Here is an 18,363-nt window from a genome sequence, read left to right on the forward strand (position 1 = left end):
ATTACGTGTCGTTGAGTTCTAATATATATGTTTGGTTTGATTCCCAGTCACAGGTACAAAACTGGTGGTTACACATGCCACCGAAATTCAACCCAAAATAATGCAATGAAAATTAATGAAGGCAATTATACCGGTAACAAAATATGAAACGACATTCCCGCCATAAATATGCAAAGTGCTTATTACAATATTCGTTATTCCCTATTTTAATGCGAAATAGGTTCTACCGGAGTTTGCCCCCGGAAATTGCCGAACAGCTAATTAGTGGAACCGAACCTACCGAACCAAAGGGTAAAATACCAATGAGTTTATCTCACGAAGGACGCGTAATCCTCAGGCTATTGTGAGAGCAATTGCCTTGGATCGCAATCACGGAGTAAGTAAATAGCGGAGATGCAATATGGCAGGTAGGTCACGCGCCTTCTTCTAGGTCAAACACGTATGATGGGCGTGATGAAAACGATCAGTTACGTGTACTAACGAGGCTTTCGGGTTCTGAGACATCTGTCAATGATTTTGGTTATTACAAAAAATGGGCGAGTTCCAAAGGTGTGTAAAGACGGAGATAGTACCGTTCTTCTTCACCCGCACGCCAGCATTTTGGCGCGCTACTTTCATAGATTTTCCGTTATGGCACCTCTGCTCGTTATTTTTTTCTCCATGGTTCAACCCATGCAAGGGTCATTTAGACCTCAGATAGCCGATATTGCTTCCGATGGGTTAAGAATCCCGATGACCGTTGTGCTATTTTCAATTCTCTTTTGTACGCCTTTCTTGAATTTAACTTGACATTTTTTGTGTTGTATTTTCAGGTGAAACTTTGTGAATTTTTTCGAGATATTTTAGCTACATATCTAAATGCTGATTTATTCATGAGTGAATTCGAATACTTTCATTGTTAAAAAGTTTGCTGGTTTTCTTGTTAAACTGATATATGTATTATCATCAGATCAGATCAGAGGCACTGCATTTTTTTAAATTATTTTCAGCGTTACTAGATTTTTATTCAACTATGTGATGATGATGATGATGATGATGATGTCCTCCTAGCCGATTGTCGGCTACGGCGGCTGTTCTCATGTAAGGAGATTAGCCAACTACGCAGGACATATTATAGTGCACGAGCATTTGCGCAGACACAGGTGCACTCACTATTCCTTAACTCTCATAGCCCGATGGGACGGTAATCCGACACGACCGAAGACCGAGAGATCAGGCGCAGGACCGACATTTACGTGCTCTCCGATGCACGGGTGTATCAATCACCAGCTTCCAGGCTCCGGGCTGCTTTGTGAAAGTCTTCTAAAACCCACAAAGCGATTTCGGCCCGACTCGAGAATCGAACCCGAGACCTCGTGCTCAGCAGCCACACTTGCGACAGCTAGACCAACGAGGCAGTACTATGTATTAACTATGTATTAACTATGTATTATGTATGTTATTATGTTTGTTATTATGTATGTATGTAGTAACTATGTATTAACTGTATTGGTAACTGTTATTAGTTCATTAAAGCTTATAATGATTTCAATATAACTAAAATATCCATATCATTACTTAACTTTCCATATTTATGTCCTAAATACAACAATTCACAGCGCACAGACAGAAACCACTTAAGCACACAAACACAACATCACAGGTACAAAATTAGTTGAGAAAGTGTAAATGGGTGAACATTCGAGCCAGACTCGACAGTCATAAGTTATTCAAACAGTCTAATAAACGTGTGCACATATTACACCTCACAGGTGTGCGCTAGGGAGTTCCAAATGGCTTAGATTTAGTTTATCATATAATGTTTAATTCGCCATTGCTAAGTGCTCAATTGAAAGATATTTAGTCTAAAGCTTAGTCCTTATTATCATCTGCCTAGCCTATTCCCGACTATGTTGGGGTTGGTTGCCAGTCGCACCGTATACAGTGGAGTACATACAGACAGTCGACCTCCTCAACCAAGTTCCTAGGAGCTTGCACCATCATCATCAGAGTTTCATCTGCAGATACTTATGTAAATAGTAATACTTATCTAAAAAGGCATTACACTTCTAGCAAAAAAACTAAACTCATTTCTTTGCAAAAAAACTGCTTCTTTGAAGAAAAAATTGAGCCATCAATTTTCGAGACAACATCTAAAGAATCCATCTTATCTCATTTCAAGTGCAACGTACGTCTTCACCGTGAAGCGAAGCAGCCCTCGGTGCAATCCGATAAAAGAAGCGATGCAATTTGAATAAATAACTGGAAATATCTTTCATAAGACACGTTGAATGGCTTCAGTCTGGTCGGGTTTGAAGGAATGAATCTTAATGAAGACGGAAAGAAATCCAGACAGTTTTTTTGAATAGTTTAGACTAAAATGAGCGAAAGCTCGTTCCAAAACAACATATTATTTTTTTAGGAAAGAACCCAAAAGTGTATCTCTCAATGTTATCTCACACTTTTCAGTTGCCTTTAATGCAGGTTTGATATTACGTTAGTGGATACTTACTATTCTGTCTTTACATGGATGTTCTTGTCTACTACTTAAATTCATGACAATGACCGTTTAAGTTGCAATATGTTTCTAGGAAAATATTACTAAAGTACCTATCTTCATCGTTTGGTCTAAAACTCTAAACTACTTAATTCGCAACACAAGTTTAAACACAAACTTTACAAATTGAAGTACATACAACACATACCTAATTGGTCAGAGCATTAAGTAATTTCAAGATAATATTCCCAAATAATAGTGTTTGCAGCAAATATCGTTAAACTTTGGCACTAATTATCTTTTAGTATGGTAATATTGTAGTGTGTGTATATTACTATATCTCTGAGGAGCACATTACCTGTGGAACTTTCCATATAATGTGAGTTTGAATATTTGTTATTTAGTGGACTATATAATATTGTAGAGTAATTGTTTACATTAAAAAGTAATTAAGTAAATATCTTTTTATGTATGATCTTTTAGAGTTTTTAAATATTTTTTAACCAAAATGAGTGCTGTGAATTACATAAAATAAAAATATGTCAAGCAAATCATTTTTATGAAAGCTGACATCGTCAAAAATCCGAAACAAAAGACGTATGTTAGTGCAGTTTCTAATTTCAAATTACACCCTTCATGTAAAATGTCAACTTTGACGTGGGTCCACAGACAAGAGAATGATTACGGTAGACAGAAGAAAGTCTTTAAGAGCAATATACGAGACTTTTCTTACTCAAATCTTGAAGGGTTATAGAAGTTTTAATAAATTAAGCAGTTTTATAGGCAGTCAATGTAATTTGAATACCTTTTTGCCTATGTAGTTATTTAATTCATGACAAATTAATTACTTTATCTACTATCGGGAAAATTGTCAGTTGATATGTACATACTTTATATTCTTAGACATAAAATCGAAAATTGAATACCTAAAGAGAATACATAGATAAATATGTGGGACTAAACAAAAGAGTCACAGTCCGAGTGAAAAGTACAAAATTACCAATAATCTCAGGCGTGAACTAACGAACGCTTTTGTACTGTAAATAATTCTGCGTGTATCCCAATAGATTTTCCTTTTTACGAGTAATTTATTTTTTCTTCTTTGACCAGGAATTTGATGGCTACCGATTTCAGTTAACACCTAATTACATTTTATTTATTGGTGTTGAAAGTATTTTTTTTTTGCGCTATTTTATTGGACAACTTAAATTACGTTTTTTTATCGACAAGGATTTTCCACCAATTTTCATTATAATCTTTATTAGGTGCAAAATTTTTAATCATAGAACTAATTTTAGTAGGTAATCATCTGCCTAGCCTTGTCCCAACTATGTTGGGCTTCCAGTCTGAATAGATCCCATCGACGGATCGACCGCAGCAAGCGTTGACAGCAACGGTCGACAAAAATAAAATTAGTAATAAACTATTTGTTGTAAAACTCTTTAATTTTATCCTTCATGTGCACAGGTAAAATAAGAAAATTACATGTAGTCCAACATATTTACAAAGTAAATTGTTCAACCCCTGGGGTCGATGCCCGCAGCCTGTCAAATAGAGCAATTTGTAGAGAATTATCGCCCTCACTCGTTAGTTGGTACGGAAGCTTTTTTCTTTTACCTTTTAAAAAGAATGGGCTTCGTATATTTTTTTATTTTAGAGACGATTTTTTAAACGACTATTGAACATAGGAACTTGGGCATGATATTGTGAATTTATGTAACTTTAAAGCAATTCTTTACATTTATTAAAATATATGTAAGTAAAAGGTGAAATATAATCAGCAAATCATTTTCTATAAAAGGACTCATTTTTTCAATTATTATTATTCATGTAGGTAAGCTCCCCAGCAACAACCAAACATCCAAAAAGAATTTTCCTTACCACGTTACAGTACTTCAGGAAATTACTCGTTATGGTAACACTTATCGATCTTTTCATAAGCCACAAAACAGGCCTGAATTTAAAATACCTTTTCACGCAATTTTTATAGCCATCTCAAGCCATTACAATGTAGGAACAATGAATTTCCTCGACATTGTCAACTGAAATACATTTTATTGGAGAAACTTTAGAAAAAGTGAACGATGACAAATTGGTGTTTCCTTTTTCAAGCTGTAATTTTAGACAATTGTAGTTACTGCGATGGGCAATCGGATTGCTGTTTGTTGATTTTATAACTCTTTAGGGTCCCGTACCCAAAGGGTAAAACGGGACCCTATCGTTTTCGCTCCTCTGTCCGTCTGTCACCAGGCTGTATCTCATGAATCGTGATAGTTAGAGAGTTGAAATTTTCACAGATGATGTATTTCTGTTCCCGCTATAACAACAAATACTGAAAACTAGAATAAAATAAATATTTCTGTGGGCTCCCATACTCATTTTTGCTCGATATCTATAAATATATGTATGTATATAGAATAATAGTTTGGATGGTACGGAACCCTACGTGCGCGAGACCGACTCGCACTTGGCCGGTTTTTTTTTTATAGGTCTGCTGAAGGTGTATTGATGAACTTGAATGTTTTATTATGGTTTACGGTTTACAGAACTATTTCTGCTGTAAGTACATTAATCACAACTGGAGAAATAAAACTTAAATATTTTAATGAAGTACAAATTCTCGAAATGCCTACTTAATAAACAATGGTTTAGTTTGCATAATGACCTAGTTATTGCTTGCATACGTTTTAATGGCATTCAGATTTTATCAGACATAAGTGTTTCGTCTACGTTTTGATTAAGTCGTGAAATGATCAATATGTATTGACGACCTCGATGGCGCAATGGTCACCATGCCGGACTGCCGAACCTGAGGTCCCGGGTTCGATTCCCGGTTCGGTCGACATTTGTGTGATGAGCATGCTTGTTGGCCGTGGTCTGGGTGTTATGATATGTATTTATAAATATGTATATATGTAGCTACATGTAGTTTATCAGTTGTGTTAGCACCCATAACACAAGTTAATAAATGACTTACCATGGGGCTAACCGACCGTGTGTGAAAAAGGTGTCCCGACATTATTATTATTATTATGTATGTAATCATATTGGATCCAAATATTAGACAACCACCATTACTATAAGGTGGGTTACCTTACCTTTAGACACAAAATAAAAACACGGTTACTTTAATATACCAAAACTCGATATTAATTCGTTACCGATAACATAACACTAATTTTGTATACTAAATATTTTTAATGTTCCCATAATAATTAAAAGGCAATTGTTTCGGGTGTTATTTTATAATTTCTGATAACTGGTCGTCGGCCATTTTTGTTTTTGTTTTAATAATCAGAGTGAGCACGCTACGATAATTAATTTAATGGCAGTTGACGTAATATCACTTTAACTTTCATTCATCATTGTTTTTGTGGTAATATGTTTTTAATTAGAAAATATTTTTTGGGTAAACTTTTGGTTTGTACCTACTCCGTGTTTCGTTGAATGTCAAAATAATGTGATGGGTCTGTTAAACCGCAAGGTTTTAATTACATAATATTTTTATTAGTCATATGTAGAGACGTCAGCAGGTCAACCTAAACGAATCTTCTTCTAATGAAATTATCTAATTTTGGTTCCAATTAACTTTTTTTTTATCGTCCTTCTTAATTCCAACAAAACCATCTTTGACAAAGTCATAAGTTCTACAAAATGGATGTACGAGTCTAAAAACTATCTTGTCACTTGAATCCTCATAAAACCAACTATAGTTTGTACACGACATAATTAATCGTAATCCTAGCCATTAAGCGGTTCTTAATTACTTTTTCTCAGGAAGCAATAAAAAACCTGAATGTGACATAAGCTTGCTATAGGAAGTAATCTATTTATATTAATTAAATACGAAAGCACAACGTATCTACAACTCTATTTTCTATAAGCTAGAGTTCAATTTCGCATGCAATATGTTAAAAATTTTGCTGTCGGATATTAAACTCTATGTCTTTAGAGATAAGGTCTTAGTTATGAATTTCCGTACTTTGTGTCTGCATTAATTTTGATGTGTGAAAGGAGATGTCTTCGCGTCAATTAGAAGGAAATTCTGGTGGTTATTTCTTAATATAACATGACAGCGTTTGACGACTTAATTCTGAAAGATATTTGATATTGAAACTTTCGTAATTAATATCGAGAGAGATTGTAAAAGTAATGTTCTAATGAACTTTATTTTTCTTCAGTAAGATTAATATAAATACTAAGAATTTCACCGATAAAGGCCTCTATTCTAAGCATTACCTTGATAACTTAATCATTAATATACCTATTATTAAGTTTACAGCTAAAAATAACAACAATAATTGAGCGTAGTCCACTAATAAAATATAATTGAAATCTATCTAATATTTATTAAAAACTAGCAAACCTGGCATTTTTTTTTTTGTTTTATATTAATTTTCTTGCTATAAACCTCACGGAGCCCGAGACCTTTCCAACGAATGCAAAACCGTGAAAATCGGTTCATGCGTTCTGGAGTTATAGCATCAGGAAGGAAAACCCGACTTATTTTTTTATAGTAGATGAGGTCATTCTATTTTTTGTTGACTTTTAAAACATGTCATGCCCCACTGTCATTTCCTTTGTTTCCCGTAATCTAACATTAAGCCATTGGATTACAGCGTTATCAAATCGATTAAACCTTAAAATAATATCGATTCTGATAGCATCAATAACATCCTGCGATTACACTATCATATATCAGGTATCGTGATACACGTGTTACTGTGAAGTAGCAGTCCCGAAAGCTTTTTTCTAGTTAATAGATACAAGATAAAAGGAATTTTGTCAAAGCACAAAACTCAGTATTTTTTGAACGTCGATTTTACAAAAGACAGCAGTCTAGCCCTCAAAACGTCAGCCCTTTACCAAATCTTAAGTGTTTTTCTTGGGAAGAAAAAAATGTGGAACAAACTCTCCTACAGCACAGCACTGGACTTGTTCTGTCTAGTATATTAAAAATGATAAAGTAGAGTATAGAGTAGAGTAGAGAGAATTTTCTTCTAGTTAATTCAAAGAAACATCTCAGGTGCATAACAAAAATGAGACTATCCCTATAACCGTATTTATAAATGACTACACACACTCCCGTGTTCCAGACGTTTCAGGCGCAATTTAAATTTTATACGCAAAGATAACAATAAAGTTTGTAATCACATTATGAGCAAGCGGTTTCACATAACACTGGTAATGTAAGTAGGTAAGTCCGTAAAACGAACATCAGAACCAGACATTAAGGTTACGCAATTGCAAACAAATGGCAAATAGAATCTTTTTTTCAGTTATGTATGTTCTCTTTTCAAAATCATTTTGAATCCTATTCTAGACCAGCCGTTTCACCCGCGTCTCGTGGGAACTGCTGCCCATACGGGCATAAAATATAATCTACGTTACTCGGGAAGAGTGTAGCTTTTCAACAGTGAAAGAATTTTTCACATCGGTTCAGTTTCGGAGCCTTCAGGGTACAAACTAAAATTGGACGTAGTTATGCACAAACGTTCCAACCCACAAGTCACCCGAAATCGAGTTATTGTGATTGAACAGCCTAAAATTTAGCATATGGTTATCTAAACTCAATATAATTCAACAATAAAACCTCTAGTACCTTTACTAGTTAGAATAAAAAAGAATACAACTGAAACGCGTAAATGCTTATATCTCAAATTCAAGTTTAATTTGAGATATAAGCATTTACGCGTACAGTGGGTTGGAACGTTTCTGCATAACTACGTCCAATTGATATATATGTATAGAAAAATATATATTGTATAGGTATAGAAAAATTAAAGAAGATTCCATTTTTAAATACATGGATACAGAAACTGGTCGAATACAATGTCTAAAACCCTGATTCAAATATCGAATCACGGAAAGACACGCTGGGGAATAGAAAAGTAGACCGTTTGGTCTATTAGTATTCCCGGCCACACATCAACCCTTTCCGTTCCTCTTGTTTTACAACCCTACATTTAAATATTTAAATGTTAAAAAAGTCGTGGTGGCCTAGTGGGTACTGAAACAACCTCTCAATTATGTGGGTTCGATTCCAAGTCAGGCAAGTAATACAACTATTCTAAGTTGGTATGTACTTTCCAAGTTCTTGGCACCTTAAACCGTAGGTACCGGCTGTAATTTGAACATCTTTGCCAGTCGTTATGGGTAATCAGAAGACAGAAAGTCTTACAACAACTCTAACCAAGGGGTATCGAGTTGCCCATTGCAATTATAACTCGGTTGAGGAGGTCAGATAGGCAGTCGCTCCTAGTAACGCACTGGTACTCAGCTGCATCCGGTTAGACTGGAAGCCGGCCCCAACATAGTTAGGAAAAGGCTAGGCACAAGGCAGATGATGATTTTAATATTTTAATGTTATTTCGAATTGCAGCCATATTTCGAAACTGAGTACTTTCAAAGAAGTTGGGGTTGGATTATGATAATCGGAGTGGTTGTTGAGCCATCAAAGTTTTGCTCCCGCCCTGACGCAAATAGGTTAAGCCGAGATCTGCTGAATAAAGACTAACTTAGTACTTCTAGGATTGAATTTCTTCAATTAGTTCTTGGATTTGATTTTAAATGGATTTGTCTTGTTTATTTTTTAATTACATACATAATACTAGATCGCTTTTTACACACAAAATAAAGTAGACTCTAGCACACATTTTTTAGACAATAAATAAAACAAATTGACTAATAAATATTACAAACGATCCATTCCTCAAACTTTATTGTAAATATGATAATAAAATAATATTGCGAAAGTTGACATAATATGTCCCTTGAATTTTATTTTCGTTTTATATTTATGAAAGTCCTACTGTCCTGGAATGTCGTATATATATTTTGAGTAGTGGTGACAAATCTTAATGGTTTTGATGTCTTCTTGTTTTTAAGCTATTATTTAGGTGGCGACATTACAAATAGTCCTGTTACTATCTAGAATATAGACACACCAAAACAAAAAAGTAGCCCAAGACCAATATTTTAATCTATCAACATCTGTCTTTTTGCACACATGTTATTGAAAATTTACAAAGGCGTGCAGATGCGTTTACCTCTGCGACTTCTACTGGTCAATCCTTAACTATCAATGTATAAACATAAGTATACTAACAATCGTCAGAGCTACCGGTTCCTGCAAATCTCAATGGCGGCCCACATAATTTTTTTCAGAAACGCCTATCCCTAAACCCATTCTGGGTACCTCATTTAAACTACAGTACCTTCATTTGTACAGTATAACGCTATTTCATAAGTGAACACACGAACTTAGGTACGAATTTCAGCTCACAATAAGCCAACTAGCGTAGAAATATTTACGAGAAAGTAGAAACTTTGAAGGTTATAATAAATCAAGTGCACTTTCCCTCCATTTTGTGCAAATGGAAGTTTTATAGTGCGACGTTACAGATAACAAGCCGGTACGCGAAGACAATATTGTATAATTGAGCAAGTTTTAAGTTCTATTTATCTATATGTTTACTAATATATACTTACTTCTATGTATACTAATATTATAAAGTTCAATTCAAGATTTTTTCTTTATGTCTATTTTCTTGACTGTGCTTTCGAACTTCAAGAACTACATGATTACTCCTCGGATAACAAAAAAATTGCTTAGTGATACATAGTTTATTTATCAAGGAATATGATATGCTACTTGTTATTAGGTATACTTACCACTTAGGTAGGTAAATCCTATGGGACGGGTTCCAAAGTCAAAGTCACACTTATTATTACGAAAGCCAACAGCTTACGAACACGAAAACAAAACTCCCACGCAGTTAACTAGTAACCAGTAATCAGTAATTGGAGTTAAATTGTTTTACGTCAAAGCTTATCGAGTTAATCAGCAGATAAACCGGATTCTGTGCGGTTACTGCGTGACTGAGTTCAGGATAACGAACGATAACTGTGGCAATGATATTGTTGTAAACACTCGGTGGTATGTATTTAAGTTCATGTAAAAGTACATATTGTTACATCAATAGCTAGCGAATGAATCGCTTTGACTATCAGTTACAAAGCCTGCTTCGAAAATAAGTTAAAACTTGTAATAAGAAAATAAAAACCCTTGCTGTTAGGTCATTTTTTCTGTTTGAACTACAAAGATGAAAAGACTAAGGTAAAAACACGAAGAAAACCTTTTCTGTACTTCGCCCTTCAATCTAGGTAAATTACCAAATAATTTATTCAATGAGATATTGACACCTTTATTCGGATATACATTGTGTAGTAACAAGTCTTAAAACTTATGTTAGTACTTAATAACTTCACCAAAACATAAATAGCTCAAATACTCCGAGTATAAATTCAAACAAACCCACACGTCATATTCACTGACATTAGTTAGGGACTTAATTCACATTAGATTTTCATAACGTTATAAAAACGTATTTTAAAATCATTACCAGATATTTAAAACCGTGGGCCGCCATTAATTAATTAACCAAGCCTTCAGGGAGGTCGCAAACGTAATGGCGACTGAAATGTGTGGAACGTACAGAAATGGCGGAATTTCAGTACAAAAAATGTAAACGGAACATTTTTGTTCTCGGTTGTAAAGCAATCTGTCAGTGTTTAGCTGTGTTGACTGTGGTTTGTTAAAATTATTTTATAACGAGAGGTCAGTGTATCTTACACTATTTTAGCCTATATTTTATACGCCTTACCTTTTGGCGGCTCAGAACATCTCGCGAGACTCTCTTGAGAAGAAGGGAGTCTGTGGCCTTATGTATCACACATGTGAGGGGTATGGCCACATGCGCGTACTTATACTCATAAATTAGTTGCAAGCCGCCTTCAAGTTTGTCAAATCCATGTTAAACTTAATAAAAGAAACAGCGGCAACACTGACAATGTAAAAATACCGATAAGAATCTCTCAACCGCTCAATTAAAAAAAAACTTCAAGATCATAAAACCCATTCCGCCCACAGTTTGAAATCCTAACAGCAATTGACCACACGAAACTCTTACAAATCGTGCAAATAAAACTACCCAGCTTCACCCGTCCCCGTCTACACTGCAGGCCATAACAATAATACAGTCTAGCGTACCCCATTAGAGAAACATGAAAGGTCAATCCGTATAGAATTTCTCTCATTTTTCTTTTACAAATTGTGTTTTGAGATTTATGTGTTTACTATTTTCGAGCTGTTTGGCAAAAATACGCATATAAATGTTTTTTTGTTCACGTGGTAGGGGAAAACTAGCCAATGGATCGCCAAGAAAGCGATTATCGCCGTTCATAGACACACCTGAGGAGTTGTACAGAAGTCGCAAATGCGTTGCCTACCTTTTTTTTTCTTGCAAGTTTGAAGATCAGATTATTCATATTTGTTTATTTTTCATCATATTTTTTATCTTAACATGGTAATTAAAGAATTTCAATACGAGCCATAACAATAATACAGTCTAGCGTACTCCATTAGCGAGACATGAAAGGTCAATCCGTATAGAATTTCTCTCATTTTTCGTTTACACTATGTTGCAAATTGTCTTTTGAGATTTATGCGTTTACTATTTTTGTGTTCATCGCTTTTGATTTTGTCAAATTGTTTGCCAAATACCTACTTATATGTGTTTTTAAAAAAAAGAGCAGCTGAGGGATCGCCTTATGGAAAGCGATTATTGCTGCCAATGAATTCTTGAAACACCAGAAACTTTTGAAGATCGTACTTGTTTATAATTGTGTTTTACATTATGTCTTTCGGGTAGTAAATATTGATATTTGTGCTTAAAGTTCCAGATCGTGAATAGGCTAAGTACTTCATTTATTTTTAGCAATAATCTCTAATAAGCAATAATCTGTAATTGCTTGTAACATTAAATTTTTGGAACAAGACGGACAAAACGTGCCTGGAATTATTTGAATCTGGAGTGCTTTGAATTCTAATTCGAATTAATTTTCAGAAACAGTCGAAATAGTTCAAATTATTTAATTAAATACAAAATCAAATAACTAGTTACTTTAATTTGCAAATATGTATTGCTAACTTTTTAATATTATTTAGTTAAATAATATTAAATAATGCAACAAGTAAATTTATTAAAATACTAATATTATACACAGATGGACGCGAAGATCAGAAAGCATGGAGTTTCCATGTAGAACTTACTTGTAGAGCCGGCAATTCTTACCTGTGGATATTAAGAAATAACATTTTAGTTTTATTATACAAAAATAATCATGCACTTAGCACTGCATACAAAAGTATATGATGTTGATTTTGTCATTGACAAGATTAACAAATCCAAAACCTGTAAAAAATAAAATCCATATTTGAAAGCTGTCAGTCAGCTCCACTTTAATTAAACGAAACACTCAAATCTACATGACAATGCAAAGATTTACCCTAACAAAAGACCAGAAGGAAATTACACAAGCACTTTAATCACCTCCGAAGAAAAAACACTAGCGCAGCTTCCAGTCCGAAACACATTTATAACATCAACCGTATTACAAGTAGTTAAGGATCATTATTCAGCAACGTGATAGCAATACGGGCCTTTAGAGCTTCCCACGGAGTAGGGAAAGATGAGCAGAGATGCCATAATGCAGGTAGGTCAGACACCTTCTCCTGGGTCAAATTCGTACGGTGGGCATTTCAAGCGTTCGGGTTCTTTGAGACATCTGTCAACTATTTTTGGTGTTACAAAAAATGGTCGGGTCCAAAGGAGGCGCATAATGGTGAAAACAGTAACATTTCTCGTCCCCCGAACACCCGCATTTTGGCGCGCTACTTTCTTAGGAGATTTTCCGTTATGGCACCTCCACTATTCATTTTGAACGCCATGGAGCTACCGCTTTGAAAATTGAATCAATTTACGTTAAGAGCAAATTGCGCGAGAAGGGAGATTGGCAGTTTCTTTTTTTTAGCTTCTAATCGAGTTAAATCAGACTGTGTTGTCACTTGTCTTAACGGACGACCCGAAATAAGGTCTATTCAGATATAGACGATATTCGCTAGGCCACATTTTACTCTCATGAGCGTTAATCACCGCGTTTGTTAAAAGCCTGTTGGCAATTTCAAACTTTTTAAGTCCTTGTTTCATTACAATGTTGTCATTCACTATTGTTCAGTAACTGATGACCAGTAGATAAACACTAATGAAAAAATATGAATTTTTAGATCATATTATACAATAATAATTTTATAGATAATATTATAAGATACAATTGCTTGAAACTATAGTAAGAAACTTGCGTGTAGCCGAGCTTGCACTATAGTGTGGGGGTGTGGTTAAGTTGAACTTTCCTACTCGGAAGTTCAAACCACCTTCGCGGTTTAACCTTTAACCCTAAGATACTGCGAATAGAAACACTTTAGATTAATCCATTTAAATATAAAAAGGATTTTTTTGTTTGTTTGTTTATACCATTAATTCTCCGCAACTACTGAACCTGCACTTTCACTGTTGGAAAGCTACACTCTTCCCAACTAACATAGGCTATATTTTATCCCGGTGCGGGTAGTAGTTTAAAACTGCGGGAAAACGGCCAGAATAAGTTTCCATAAATGGATTCTTTAATCAACTGCAAATGCCTTTTCATTGTATCATGCAACTATCAAAATATTTGCCTGACTCTGTCTAAATTATGTATATTGTCAATTAAATTATATAGATTCGCTCGACGATTTTAGCCTAACCAACCGAAATGGGACATAATATTCTACTTCACTCAAGCTGACTTCCGATGTCCAAACGGTCCAGCCAGAAATTCAGTCCTGTAATTTCTAGCACAAATGTGTCACCAGTGAAAGCTTAGTAAATTGAAGACTGGCTTAATTTAATTTCACTTTGGAACACGCAACTTTGGTAATATTTGAATATTTTAATAGTTAGGTCTAATAGTTGCTTTATTGTAGGTAAAGCTATTGAAACGAAATAAAAATGTGATTGTTTTGAGTTTTGATTTCCATCTGGCAAATGGATACAATTTTGTAGTAAATTATCAAGTCGTCGCCTTTTTTCGAAAGCAGTTTTCAATTTAGAAAATATAGACCATTAACTGTTAACTGATTTGTTTCAGACGGTTATAGTGATGACTTTCGTGATACACGTAATTTGGATATAAATATTGAGTAGTAGGTAGATAAATAAAATACTTACAGTAGATATTTTTGTAGTGAGAAATTATACATATTTTGGCATTCATCATCTGCATTGCATCACTATGCATATTATGTACTTTCATCTTTCATGTCATAAAATAAGATCAGACCAACTATTTCTCAGAAAAGTCAATCAATATCCGAATAATTCTTCGTCTACAATGCAAAACGTTTTACTCGAACATCAGTAATTCAAATTCGAAAACGAATTCCTAAACGAATAAAAAAACAAGTGACATCTGATTTCCGAGAGTTTGATGACATCGCGGTGTTGTCGTCATAAAAATAAAAGTCGCAATAAAAAATTCTAGCTGCGGGTTTTTAATATTAGAAAGAGGACGGAACTGGCCATGTCGACGAATCCGATATCGAGTTGTCACCATTCCTGTTACTGGCAGCTCAGAATTTTATTTCAAAACACGAATGGTATTGGTAAAAATATTTTTGAATTTCGAAAGGGTGTGAACAGTTTGCTTGATTGATGTTTTAGATTGTCAATCGTATTCCGAAAATAAATTAATATAAATAGAATTTTATTTTAAGCACCTAAACCGTACCTGTTTGGATTTGGATTGAATTGGAAGGTCACAATGATTATCTTATAAGATTTGGATCAGCACAAAATTCTAATTTTCACCCATATTCTGGGCGAACGCAGTCAGCGAAAACCGACCTTACTTCGGCACACTGTTTTCACACGGCTATTTCCTATAAAGCGACATTTAACGTGAACATATAAAATACAGAAACATTAACAAATCTATTTAGTCCAGATTTTCTCTAATTGTTTTTCCAACCAAAAAAATACATACAAACCGCTAAATAAAAATCAATTTAACACGAAGAGGGGACACAATAGGCCATTCTGTGCAAAGCAGCTCAATTTTCAACACCGCCGCCTCTCTGCGTGATTTACGACGTAAACATGATAAGGGAGATTCTCAATGCCACACTTATATGTGTGAATAACATATATAATATATAGGTATATGTGTATGTGTGAATATTTACGTGGGCGGTATTTGGGTAAATGTGCGGTTATTTTATACAGATCGAGTACAAGCTGAGATTTGAGTGCAGGGTTGTCAGAGGTCCTCGTGACGGTAAAGTTCTGGCTCAGGTATAGTAGGGCGGTAAAAAAGAAGAGTTAAAAAAAATATATAAAAAGTATTTAGACATCGTATTTTAAAGGAATTTTGTTATTTTTAAAAGCATCTATTTATAATATTCTCATCAGTATTGTTTTCTTTCTAATATCATTAACATCGCAACTTCCATTCATAACATTATTGGATATTATGCAAATAAAATACATAAATTTCCAGTCTATATTCAATGTTTTCAGTATTGTTTCACATCAATAACTTTATTTTCACAAAGAAAAGAATAACACAGAGACATAGCAATCCATTATCTTCTCACAATTCAACGCCTAAAAACAAAAATGTTTTCAATTTCCACACAAAACAACACGAGAAATATCTTAGGGATAAAAAAGTGAACAAAACAAAAGACGGCTGGGTTTCCCACCAAACAATAGGCTAAAACGTACCCTGTTTCAGTGTTGCCACGTAATTAATAGTTCCAATTTATCTGGGGTCAGCCCTGATAATTTGTGTCATGAGACTCATATGTCCGTGACCTTAGGCCCTCTGTTGTTTTAGTGTTGCCATTTCACTGGTTTTTTTTCCCTTTTGTTTCGGGAGAAAATTGAGATTTGTTGGGATGCGTAAATTGGCTGGAGAAAGACGTCACAAGTTAATGAGCTATTCGGTTCTAATCCTATAATTCTTGGTGTAACAAAAACTGGGGTTGCGAGATTGTTCGAAAGAGTTACCTTGGCTCTGGTGCATAAAGGGTTTCAGGAGAAATATGTTGGGTTTTCATCAGTAAGAGTGGCATTCCTTTACGCTGCTAACCTACAGCGGAAGGCGTCATTCGATGATTGGGTTTAAGAAGGAACATGATGTGTTTTAATTAGTAAGAGTGTTACTGACAGTCCCTCACGCTGCACTCATAGCAGGAAGCCTTATTTCATGGTTTACCACCAAAAAAATGGTGTAAAAAATAAACGGTAAAAAAACGAGACTATAAAACCAAACCAAATTAAAAAGCATCCTCTGCAAAACCCTATAAAATTCAAAAGAAAAAAAATGTAAAACCGATATCGTCAATTATTCGCTCGATTTGCTATCTTAATGGGGTATGCATGGTATGGTGGATCCCGGATTCTTCCTGACTCTTACTATTTCCCCTGAGATTAATGGCAGACCTTAGAAAAGTCGGGAATTCTCTATGAATGTAAATATGTAGCAGGAAAGAAGACATAAGAACCAAATGTAGTATGTTTAATAAATAGCCTTGTTTTATTTTTATAATCTGAAATAAGCATTGGTATGTAATTATTTCAAATCACGCGTCAAAATACACATACACAAAGTACTGAAATAATTTAAAAAGGAATGCAAGAATTATAATCATGTCACTTAAAATCACTACACATTTCAAAGGGCTTAAATATTACTATTCAAATAAAATAGTCACCGATCTCAATAAAACCTTTTTGACAAACATAGAAATCAAATTAGCATTATCGAGTCATTTAAACTTTCTATCGATATATCTATCGATAAAATACATTTCAAACCACTCAATGTGACCGGTTCGCTGCAATGTCATTGCGATAAAATACGACTCGATAATTGCTATGTCTGATTTCATTAGGTTTAAGTTGATAAGATAGCTTATTTAGAAAGTGCATTGAAGTTCGTAAAGCTCTGAGCTCAGGTATAATTTATTAAGTAAGTAGTTAATCTACTTACTTATAAGTTTCAGCAAGGTGTTGCGTGAGCGTTGATTTACAAAGGTGGCAAATCTCAAAAAAAGTCTGCTATTTATGAAGTCTATATAATCAATATTTAATCCTACTATTTCATAATATAGTATTGCATTCATGACACTAGAAACAAATGATATTTATTTCTGCTTTCGTTACACATTACTTAAAAACTATTCATATAAATTAAGCAAACCTATATTAAAATTCAACTGAATGTTGAATTTACAACCACTAAACATAAGTTTAACTAAAATACAACTACTCGCATTCTCTTCAAAAAGTTCAGATTATTCACGAACCGAGAACTAACATTATTTCAGTTTTTAATTTTCTCTACTCTACAGAAAAAGAGTTGCTTAATTGCTCATACTAGAGTAAAATATGAGCATCCTATCTGAGCAAAGAGGATAGATATAATTTTATCTGTACATTTATTACTTTCCCAGACTGCAACGAAATTGAGCAGTATATCAGCTTTAGCAATTTATGAATTCTCGCACAAAAATAGTATCATTTTGATGTTTTATTTTGTTCAGTTACAGAATCGCTTTGTTATGTATGAAGTGAGAATTGTCTGGTTAAACAAAGGAAAGAGATTTTTTTGTTTTTTATTATTGTAGCTATATTATCCTATGGTTACATCATATCACCTTTGCATATCACATGAATTTTGTGGTATGTGTGATAGTTTGGATCTATGGTTAGAAATGTGAATCTTTGCCTTGACGCAAAAGCTCTTATTGACTTTAAATGGAAATTGGCAGTAATAAAGTCATCATAATTATACGATACTTTATAATCTGGATGCCTAAAATAATTAGTTCAAATGAGGATTGTAGCAATGGGCAGGCCATATTGCTCTCAGAGTGGATGGCCGATGGGGTCGAAAAGTGCTGGAGTGGAGACCACGGAATAGTATTCGCAGCGTCGGACGTC

This window comes from Helicoverpa zea, chromosome 9 (assembly GCF_022581195.2).
Source record: "Helicoverpa zea isolate HzStark_Cry1AcR chromosome 9, ilHelZeax1.1, whole genome shotgun sequence".
Lineage (NCBI taxonomy): Eukaryota > Metazoa > Arthropoda > Insecta > Lepidoptera > Noctuidae > Helicoverpa > Helicoverpa zea.